The sequence below is a fragment of the Rhinopithecus roxellana genome, chromosome 8 (genome assembly GCF_007565055.1).
Source record: "Rhinopithecus roxellana isolate Shanxi Qingling chromosome 8, ASM756505v1, whole genome shotgun sequence".
Taxonomy (NCBI): Eukaryota; Metazoa; Chordata; class Mammalia; order Primates; family Cercopithecidae; genus Rhinopithecus; species Rhinopithecus roxellana.
This window is the reverse complement of record NC_044556.1, coordinates 104,315,139-104,326,374: the sequence shown is the minus strand read 5'-3', so window position 1 is coordinate 104,326,374 and position 11,236 is coordinate 104,315,139. Positions and strand designations below refer to the sequence as shown.

Sequence of the window (11,236 nt, the reverse complement as noted above, 5' to 3'; positions counted from 1 at the left end):
TGCAAATGAAAGAAGTAAAATGCTTTCACCTCATCGTGTTTTTCCCAGGGATGCTTTGACCCCCATAGTGAATATTACTGGAGGTCAAAATAAAACTGGTAGTGCTGAAAGTTGCCCATGGTAAAAATCACCGTTGACAAAAAATTTGTGGGAGATAAATACTTTAAAAAATATTTGATATGCATTATTTGACCTAAAGTGGTTAAAAAGATAGAAATAATAATTCCTTGGGACAACTTAAAAGGCAGAATCTATAGTCAGCAAATCACGATGTGTAAGAGAAGTCATTTATATAAAACATAATTAATCTTCAGACACACATTTTCAGTAAATTCCAAATAAACTGAATCAATAAATTGTAATGAATAAATTATAACTGGTTTACTGTGCTGTATTAGTCAATTTTCACACTGCTGATAAAGACATATACAAGACTGGGCAATTTACAAAAGAAAGAGGTTTAATGGACTTACAGATGCACATGGCTGGGGAGGCCTCACAATCATGGCGGAAGGCAAGGAAGAGTAAATTACATCTTATGTGGATGGAGGCAGGCAAAGAGAGAGCTTGTGCAATAAAACTTCTTTTTATGAAACCATCAGGTCTTCTGAAACTTATTCACTATCACAAAAACAGTATGAGAAAGACCTGCCCCCATGATTCAATTATCTCCCACCAGGTTCCTCCCATAGCATGTGGGAATTCAAGATGAGATTTTGGTGGGGACACAGCCAAACCATATCATTCCAGCCCCGGCCCCTCCCAAATCTCACATCCTCACATTTCAAAACCAGTCGTGACTTCCCAACAGTCCCCAGAGTTTTAACTCATTTCAGCATTAATTCAAAAGTCCACAGTCCAAAGTCTCATTTGAGACAAGGCAAGTCCTTTCTGCCTATGAGCCTGTAAAATCAAAAGCAAGTTAGTTACTTCCTAGATACGATGGGGGTATAGGTATTGGGTAAATACAACCATTCCAAATAGGAGAAGTTGGCCAAAACAAAGGGGCTACAGGCTGCCTGCAAGTTCAAAATCCAGTGGGCAGTCAAATCTTAAAGCTCCAAAAAAATGATCTCCTTTGACTCCATGTCTCACATCCAGGTTACACTGATGCAAAAGGTGGTTCCCATGGTCTTGGGCAGCTCTGCCCATATGGCTTTGCAGGGTACAGCCTTCCTCCCAGCTGCTTTCATGGGCTGGCATTGAGTGTCTATGGCTTTTCCAGGTGTGTGGTGCAAGATATCAGTGGATCTACCATTCTGGGGTATGGAGGACAGTTGCCTTCTTCTCACAGCTCCACTAGGCAGTGCCCCAGTAGGGACTCTCTGTGGGAGTTCTGACCCCCATATTTCCCTTCTGCACTGCCCTAGCAGAGGTTCTCCATGAGGAGCCTGTCCCTGTGTCAAACTTCTTCCTAGAGATCCAGGCATTTCCATATATCCTCTGAAATTTAGGCAGAGGTTCCCAAACCTCAATTCTTCCTTCTGTGCACTGGAAGGCTCAACATCACATGGAAGCTGCCAAGACTTGGCACTTGCACCTCCTAAAGACACAGCTCGAGTTATACCTTGGCCCCTTTTAGCTATGGCTAGAGCAGCTGGTTGCAGGGCACCAAGTCCCTAGGCTGCACACTACAGGGGGATCCTGAGGCCTGCCTACAGAACCATTTTGTCATCCCAAGTCTCTGGGCCTGTGATGGAAGAGGCTGCTGCAAAGGTCTGTGACATACCCTGGAGACGTTTTCCCCATTTTCTTGGTGATTCACATTCAACTCCTCATTACTTATGCAAATTCCTGCAGCCTACTTGATTTTCTCCTCAGAAAATGAGCTTTTGTTTTCTATCACATTGCGAGGCTGCAAATTTTCCAAAATTTTTATGCTCTATTTTCCTTTTAAAACTGAATGCCTTAAACAGCACCCAAGTCACCTCTTGAATGCTTTGCTGCTTAGAAATTTCTTCTGCCAGATACCCTAAATCATCTCTCTCAAGTTCAAAGTTCCACAAATCTTTAGGGCCGGGGAAAAATACTGCCAGTCGCTTTGCCAAAACATAACAAGAGTAACCTTTGCTCCAGTTCCCGGCAAGTTCCTCATCTCCATCTGAGACCACCTCAGCCTAGATTTCATTATCCATATCATTATCAGCATTTTGGGCAAAGCCATTCAACAAGTCTCTAGGGAGTTCTAAACTTTCCCACATTTTCCTGCCTTCTTCTGAGCCCTCCAAACTGTTCCAACCTCTGCCTGTTACCCAGTTCCAAAGTCACTTCCACATTTTTGGGTATCTTTTCAGCAGTGCGTCGCTCTACTGATACTCTACTGATACTGATTACGGTATTAGTCTGTTTTCACACTGCTGGTAAAGGCACACATGAGAATGGGCAATTTATAAAAGAAAGGTTTAATGGACTTACAGTTCCACATGGCTGGGGAGGCCTCACAATCATGGTGGAAGGCAAGGAAGAGCAAGTCACAGCTTATGTGGATGGTGACAGGCAAAGAGAGAGCTTGTGCAAGGAAACTCCCCCTTATAATACCATCAGATCTCATGAGACTTACTCACTATCACAAGAACAGCACGGGAAAGATCTGCCCCCCATGATCCAATTACCTCCTACCAGGTCCCTCCCATAACACATGGGAATTTAAGATGAGATTTGGGTGGGGACACAGCCAAACCATATCATGTGCTATATTTAAAAAGTATTAAATAATTAAAATTTACTGTTGAAGTTTACTCTCAAAGTTGCTTCTCAACAAAACTTTTAAAATATTAGTATAATTCTGATGTCAATGTTTATGGAGCAGAGATTTAAAACATTATGAGGGATGGAAGTTCTCTGAGGTAAAGTGGCTGGGTCAGAATAGCAGGGTCAATGGAAGAGCAGCATTAGCAAGGCCCGATGGACTTCTGTCATTTTAAATGTGACACATAGATGACTATGTAAGTTATCCTGTGATCAAATTTGTAAGCAGCTGTATTAATGAGGTTACACTGAATAAATAATTTCAGTGGCATAACACTGTATGTTGCACCCCCCTGGCATTGCTAGATGGGTGCCCAGGTTGGAGAGGCAACTTTCCTCCCTGTGGTCAACCAGGAACCCAGGGTGCTTCCTTCTTGTGCATTCACCATTCCTGTGAATGGTGATCATGTAAATTGGGTCATTCTTGTCAGAACCAGCTAAAACAAGAGTCCAGAGATCAGAGGGAAAAAGCACTCAGGGAATATAACATTGTTCTGAGAATGTAATTCTCTGCAAGCCCAGCTGCTGAAACTGCCTGCTGTAACCTGAAACCAGTTTTCTATTAGTTTCTACAATGACCTGCCAGGAAGCTAAGACAAGTTTTACTCATCACTGCCACTCACCAATTAGGGGATGCCAATTCCCTAAAATTTTACTCATGCTAATGACCTTATTTTCAAAACAAAACATAACATAGCTCTTTTAATAAAACCTCCAATCATCTCTTTGTTCTTGGACATTCTGAAGCCCACTTGGACTATGTGTATTCCCTGAACTGCAATTTGTGCTTTCCCAAATAAAACATTTAAATTTACAGATTCACCAACATATTTTATTTTGACTTTGATATCTGGGGCTTCATCCCTACTTGCATCCATCAGCAGAAGAAGAAAGAGCACGAAGAAATGTCCGTAGCAGGATTTTAGGGGCCTGGACTGGCAGTGGCTCACATTAATCCCACGCCTCTTCCTTCGGCAAGAACTGGTCATGTGACCACGCATAACACAAGGGAGCCTGGGAAATGTAGTCCAACTGTGTGTGTAGAGAAGGGGAGAATGGATTTTGACAGACTGCTAGAATTCTCTGCAACAGTAAACAACTTGTTTGGATTTATTGTGTTTCTCCAATTTTTATCGAGTGTCTGCTGTATTCTGAGCACTGTGCTAACAGCTGGGCAGAGAGCTAATTCAGCAGCATCTTGACCTAGGAGAAGCTCTCAGTATTTAGAGGGAGATAAGACATGGTACGGAGTGCTTGCTATCCTAAGAGACAGAAGGATGAAGTGAAAGTCTTAGAAGCCCCATGAATTATTCTAGAACGGGAAACTGCCTGCAGAAGATAGTGATTGAGTTCCACTTTTAGAAATAAACCAGATTTGTTTGGTGGAGGGAGACAGCAGCAGAAGCTATGGAAGCATGTAATTTATGTACAAGATATATTAAGGTTCTGTGCAGCAATTAAAATCAGATTTTCAAAAGCAATGGAATAGCATGGATTAGGGCTCATATTAAGTGAGAAAAGTAACTGGGAATGTAAGTTGATGCCGTGTTTGGAAAAACTCCGTGTCTAAGTTTAGATGAAAGCATACAGATATGTTGGATAATAGTTCTCAAATTTTATAAAATACACTGTTTAAGTAATCAGAAGGATTCCATCAGTGGGCTTTGGTTTGATATACTGTTTTCTCTAAGCCAGATATACATAGTTGTGATGTTGGCCAGTCATTCTCAACATTTCTCAGCACTGCTGCCCCTTTTCCCCAACCCCCTACCCTGCTATGAGACAGTGACCTGGTCTCTATTTTCTGCCCTGGAATCTATGTGCTCAATAAATACTCCCTGAAATACCACACTTGGAAGGAGACCTCCTTTTTACAATGTGAAATGAAGAAACAATGACTTCCTCTCGAAGTTATCTTCCAAACATTGATTCTTACGAAATTTGGATATGATCTAACTGCAAGCCCATAGCGATATCTAAATTTGAATGTTGGCTTCTTTTGCTGACACCAAATGCAGAGCCCTGCAGCATTTGTGTGTCATGCTCTCATGTGACCACCAGAGGACAGTGCATGACTGCTATGACATTGTTTACTTCAAAATGTTTGCAAGTGAGCCTTCTTGAGAAAATGTTTTATAAAAACTTAGGAAAATTTGTTTTTTCCTTTAAAATAAGAAATTATTTATTTAACAGCAAATAAACTTTAGAAGATTTAGTTCTGTACCTTAGTTCAAACTATTCGTATTTTACAGTCTATAAGGCTCATTGTCAGCACTACAAAGCTGTCTAACCAATCGTCTTATCTATCCTGTGTGATAGGTTTTCTTTGTTCTTTTAAAGGTAAAAGTCTAAGAAAATGCTTCATAAATCCAACTCTCAGAACTTGAAGTGGAATACTTCTAGTTACACTATGTAAAAACTTGGGTTGTACCTTGTTGTTTTCACTCAGCAGATACCAAAAGGAAAAAAAAAAGGAGAAAAAGAAAAAATGAAAAGAACCGTTTTACACCATGAATTTAGGCTTTCAGTCGATATGTTGAATTTATAACACTAAGCATCAGAAGTGACCTAATAATGTCCTGCTCCATCCTTCCTTTCCACTGATAATTTTTAAAAAGGCAACCAAAAACATGTTTCATTCGTTCTTCAAAATAAGTTGCAAAGAAGGATCGCAACAGTGAATGTCCTCATCCACACCTCCATTAACATCTCAATGTTGCTCACCATAACCTGCCATGAACTGATTCAGGAGCCACCTAGAGCTTTATTCACGGCTTTAGAATGTACCATGTTTCCTATACCAGAAGCCTGGTCAATGTCAATGTCTCTCTGTTCAGAGGTCACTACAACAACTTTTGTCACAGCTGGCCTTGTCTTACCATTGTCAAAGAATCTGTGCATGTGCATATCATGTTTTAAGACCACATTTCCCAAGCTAGAAATGTTTTTCAAGAACCACAGGTACTTTCAGTAAGCTAGTTGTTCAAACTACAAAATTCTTACCCGTTTTAAAAAAATTTAATTGAAGGTTAGTACCTCTACTTTCTGACAGAAGTACAGGGTTCATTCTACCACGGGTGAAGACTAAAGTTCATGTATACGAATGGCCAGAGAAGTCTGAAGTTTTACAAAGCCCTTAACATCACTCGAGTGCACTTGGCATTGGCCAGACCACAATGGGAAACATCCCAGCAAACTGAGTAAAAGAGACTTTCCCAAGTACACGATGGTCATCCAGGCTCCATGTCAGTCACATAAAAATTTGAGCAACATGTAATCCCATCCCCACCCTCACACCGAAGCCTTGCACCTCACAGAATATCTTGATGTTCCCCATTACTAACGACAGCTGCTCCCATTTCTGCTGCCGTGGCAGGGAGTCTTGGCACTGTCTTAGCGGGGCTTGGAATATGATCAGTTACTGTGTTTGAATGCACAAGTCTGACTCCTTCATCCCAAGTGTCATCATTTGGAGAAGGACACGGAGCGTAAGTTCTTCTGTGCTTTTCACCTACCCTAGCTAAGTACCATGTTTCTTCAAAGAGTGAATCTCTTGGGCCACGGGGAACAGAGTTGACCAAATGATGGGTGTCCTCTCAGCTTCATGTTTTCAACAAAGACATCTGGTACCACCCAAGTTCTTGAGCTACACCTTGATTTAAGATCCCGTAAGCTTGCTGTTATTTTATCAATAGCAGACCCTGGTGTGGCATCTTGTGTAACTTTAAGAGAGTACAGGATGGCAGCTGAACCAGAACCATACAAAAACACTCCAGTCTCTTCCCTGATCGTTGCTGAGGTGAGTACTGCACTGGGACAGTTGCGGGGAACCATATACTGACAATGTGTACGTATTTCTGTTTCATTGGATATAGCAAAGATGCCTTTGTTTTCTGATGGAAGAGTTCAGAACTATCCTTCATAAATGCCATCTCCACATTTGTATCAAATAGATGTCTTCTAATTTAACCTTCCCACAGGCTTCCAGGCCATTCTATCTCTGTTCTGATCACTAAGGACGTCATTCCACAATGTCTGAGCTAGAGATTAAACTCACCAGTTTACAATATGGTGAGTTAAGGATCAAGGCGCCAAAATTATTCAAGGTAAAATCTTGATCATTTCCCTCTTTCTGTAACTGGGCATGGATCTTTTTGCAGTCGACGGAATAGCAGTGGTCTAACGCACTGAAGCAGCACTGTATGGAGGGTTTTCCATCTACTATAGGACATTCAGAGAGCATATCAGGCTCATAAAAGTCATAGGCACATCGCATATGTGTCCCACGAAGCCCTCGTTCAAAAATTAAAGTTGCATTTGACCTAATTAGCAGAGCTACCGCTCCAACTCCACCTGTCAGTCTAACATTTCCTGTGGGATACACAGCAATATCTCCTACAACCTCCAGGGCAAACTGTCCATCCCAGGAGCTGGACTCAATCCAGTTAGCAACACTGAAGACAGCAGCTGGGGCTCCATAGAATGCATGAGTTGTGTCGGTTCCCTCTACATCTATATCCCCAGACTCCTCAAACAGCTGCATCAAATTAGACTTCACTGACTGATTTGTCGATGATTGTCTCTCTTCCAACTTCCATTCGCCCAACGCAATCATAGGAAAGGTCATTTCTCTCCACAAGATTCTGAACCACAGGCATGCAAAGAGAGTTGATCTCTTCTCTATGTGTGCAGAAGCCCATCTTGGCCTGGCCCAAGCCAATGGTATACTTTCCAGCATCTATATCAACATACTTCTCCAACTTTGAAAATATTTCCTTGGCATGCCCCAGGTCTGATATCCATTCACTGTGTCCAATCCAGGCTCGTCTTGGACTTCCTGGCATTGTGCTCAGTTTGGTGCCTGGAACTGGATCTGGCGGTGCTGTTGCCCTCTCTGCTGCCCTCCCAGCACTGCTCAGCTGCACACCCTGTAAACCCCAGGCCATGGGCCTTATCCTAGAGAATTAGTAAAGCAATATTTATTTGCTTTTATTTTTCAATTTAAATGGGAAACCAGTGAAAATTCCACACAAGAAACAAATATAAGACAATCCAGTAACTGGGAGATACACCTTGTATCCTCCTGAGTGCAAACTCGTAAAATTATTTGTCCAACCTCAGGATTTGTGTCCAGATTCATCTCTCCCTCCTCCATTATAGACAGTGCATCTGTCTATAATGCACTAAAGATATTTGGTAATCATGTTTCTTCTTCTTTGTGTTAGGAATCTTTTGGTAGCAAGCGATCTGCTTATGGGAAGGTGAGAATATAATGGAAACAAGGGAGGACAAAATACAGGTGATCGGCAGGAGGTCTCAGCCACAAGTGTGTCAAAGTGGACATCTCATGGTTAGCGTAGGCAAGGTCTAGTATACATTGTCTGCTAGCCCCAAAGAACTTAGTGTCTGTGTGTGAAGGTGCAAAAAAAAGAAGTGAAAGAAAGAAAGGCAGGAAGAAGAGAAGAAGAGGGAGGGAGGGAGGGGGGGGAGGGAGGGAGGGAGGGAGGGGAGGGAGGGGAGGGGGAGGGAGGGAGGGAGGGAGAGGGAGGGGAGGGAGGGAAGGAAGGAAGGAAGGAAGAAGAAAGAAAGAAAGAAAGAAGAAAAGAAGGGAGGGAGGGAGGGAGGGAGGGAGGAGGGAGGGAGGGAGGGAGGGAGGGAGGGAGGGGGGAGGGAGGGAGGGAGGGAGGGAGGGAGGGAGGGAGGGAGGGAGGGAGGGGAGGGGGAGGAGGGAGGGAGGGGGAGGGGGGGAGGGGAGGGAGGGAAGGAAGGAAGGAAGGGAGGGAGGGAGAGGGAGGGGAGGGAGGGAAAGGAAGGAAGGAAGGAAAGAAAGAAAGAAGGAAAGAAAGGAGGGAGGGAGGGAGGGAGGGAGGGAGGGAGGGAGGAGGAGGAGGGAGGGAGGGGGGAGGGAGGGGGAGGGAGGGAGGGAGGGGAGGGGAGGGGAGGGGAGGAAGGAAGGGAGGAAGGAGGGAGGGAGGAGAGGGAGGGGAGGGAGGGAAAGGAAGGAAGGGAAGGAAGAAAGAAAGAAGGAAAGAAGAAGAAAGAAAGAAAGGAAGGGAGGGAGGGAGGGAGGGAGGGAGGGAGGGGAGGGAGGGAGGGAGGGAGGGAGGGAGGGAGGGAGGGGGAGGGAGGGAGGGGAGGGGAGGAGGGGAGGGGAGGGGAGGGGAGGGAGGGAAGGAAGGAAGGAAGGGAGGGAGGAGGGAGGAGGGAGGGGAGGGAGGGAAGGAGTAGGAAGGAAGAAAGAAGACAGGAGGAATGAGAGAGAGAGAGAGAGCGGGAGGGATGCGTTCTTTCTTTCTTTCTTTTTCTTCTTTTCTTTCTTTCTTTCTTCTTTTTTCTTTTTTCTTTCTCTCTCTGTCTTTCTCTCTTTCTTTCCTTTCTTTCTTGACAGAGTCTCACTCTGTTGCCCAGGCTGGAGTTCAGTGGCACGATCCTAGCTCACTGCAACCTCTGCCTCCTGGGTTCAAGTGATTCTCCTGCCTCAGCCTCCTGAGTAGCTTGAATTACAAGCATGTGCCACCATGCCAGGCTAATTTTTGTATTTTTAGTAGAGACGGGGTTTTACCATGTTGGCCAGGCTGGTCATGGACTCCTAACCTCAGATAATCCACCCACCTCGGCCTCCCCCAAAATCCTTTATTTCTTAAAAGAGGATCAGATCAGAGTAATGACAAGCAATCATATTAATTTTGAGGGAGAGATTAGGTTTTATTACAATAACCTGGTAGTTGTGCTTGCTGCCATACTTGCCATAATCCTTAGCCCCCTGCACAGGACACTGGCTGACCTGAAAGCGGAGTCTACACCTTGGTTCCGACTACATCGTAGATTCTTAGCCCAGCACCTGGCCAAGCAGAGGTGCCAAGTACAGCTGAATGAAGGCACTTGGGTTGCAAGATATGACAAGAATACTATGATGTTGGAAATTGGGACTTTCCTAGAACAGCCCAGATACGAGGTCATCATAAATATGTGTCTTGATAACCTACCAGGTCCTTTAATTCCGACTGCCTTCCCACTGCAACCCCCAGCCTGGACCTACCTGGTCCCAGGTATTTCCTAGATTCACGCTCTTGCTTTGCCTTCTCTGCTTACGTTGGCTTCCTTCATTGGCCTACTCTGTGTTACTTCACTCTAGGTCTTGGGGGTCACCTCTGATCTCCCTTGGATCTCCCTTCTCTGGATCTCCCTTCTCTGGGCACCCATTGGATTTCCCTTTTCTGGCTCACCTGCTGTCATGTTGTTTCTGGTTCTGCACTTGACTTGGATTGTAGCATTATCCCAACTCCAGTTAGAAGACACCCCCAGCATGCTGACCCTGGGAGCCCTCACTAACCAAAGTTACCCGCTCACCTCACCTCTTCTGGCATCCCCTCTTGGCATGGGAGTTCAGATATCTACAGATGTGTAAGTAAGAAAAGTGGTTTCATGCTCTCTTACTAGAAAATAATTCCCAATTTCTGAAAAATTAGTAGAAAATTGTGGGTTTATTTGCCTTGCTTCTTGGAATAAGAAAACTTGATGACATAAAATAGAAACTGCAATATTCTGATACCAATAACAAAGAGTAATTCAATTACTGCGGCCAGATATATCCTTCTTTTATGTTCATGACGCTGTCATTTAAAAACATGGATCTTAAGATAAAACCTACTCTGCTATCTAAGGATTTCTAGAATAAGAAAGTTTTTTGCTTGTTTGTAAAAATTCCTTTTAACACAAATTGAACTTTAGAAATCAACTACTCAAATTGTTGCTTTTCATAAATGAGGCAGCCAGAACCCAGAGAAATGGTGTGTCTTGCCCAATGTCACCAATCCTTGCCCTGGCCTTGAGAGAGTGCACAGGGTCTTATTCCACTTAGTATCTCCAGATTCCATGTCCATGATTTTTATTTTTTTATTTTTTTTATTTTTTATTTTTTTTTGAGGCGGAGTCTCGCTCTGTCTCCTGGACTGGAGTGCAGTGGCCAGATCTCAGCTCACTGCAAGCTCCGCCTCCCGGGTTCCCGCCATTCTCCTGCCTCAGCCTCCCGAGTAGCTGGGACTACAGGCGCCTGCCACCTTGCCGGGCTAGTTTTTGTATTTTTTTTAGTAGAGACGGGGTTTCACCGTGTTAGGCAGGATGGTCTCGATCTCCTGACCTCGTGATCCGCCCGTCTCGGCCTCCCAAAGTGCTGGGATTACAGGCTTGAGCCACCGCGCCCGGCCCATGCTTTTTAAATAGTAGGAGCTCAATAAATCTAAACAGAACTGAACTATATCGAGCAATTTGATAATGTCTTGAGATTTTCTTACTACTGGTTGTAGGTTCAACTTTGTTTCTGGTAAATCATGTTAAGACAAAATTTCTTGAGCAGAGTAACTTGAAACAGATAAGTCTCTTTTTCTGACACTGAGCAGGGAAGAATTATGCTGACCATTCTGATTAGTTTTCTGTATCCTCTGTGAGAAGCAGCACTCCAAAATCATCTGATTTGGGCTCAGAGCAG

At 43.9% G+C, this 11,236-nt stretch overlaps 1 pseudogene; it reads right to left on the bottom strand.

Moving 5' to 3' along the window:
• Positions 1-6,059: 6,059 nt before the first annotated feature.
• Positions 6,060-7,694, bottom strand: LOC104679218 (annotated as a pseudogene).
• Positions 7,695-11,236: the final 3,542 nt, after the last annotated feature.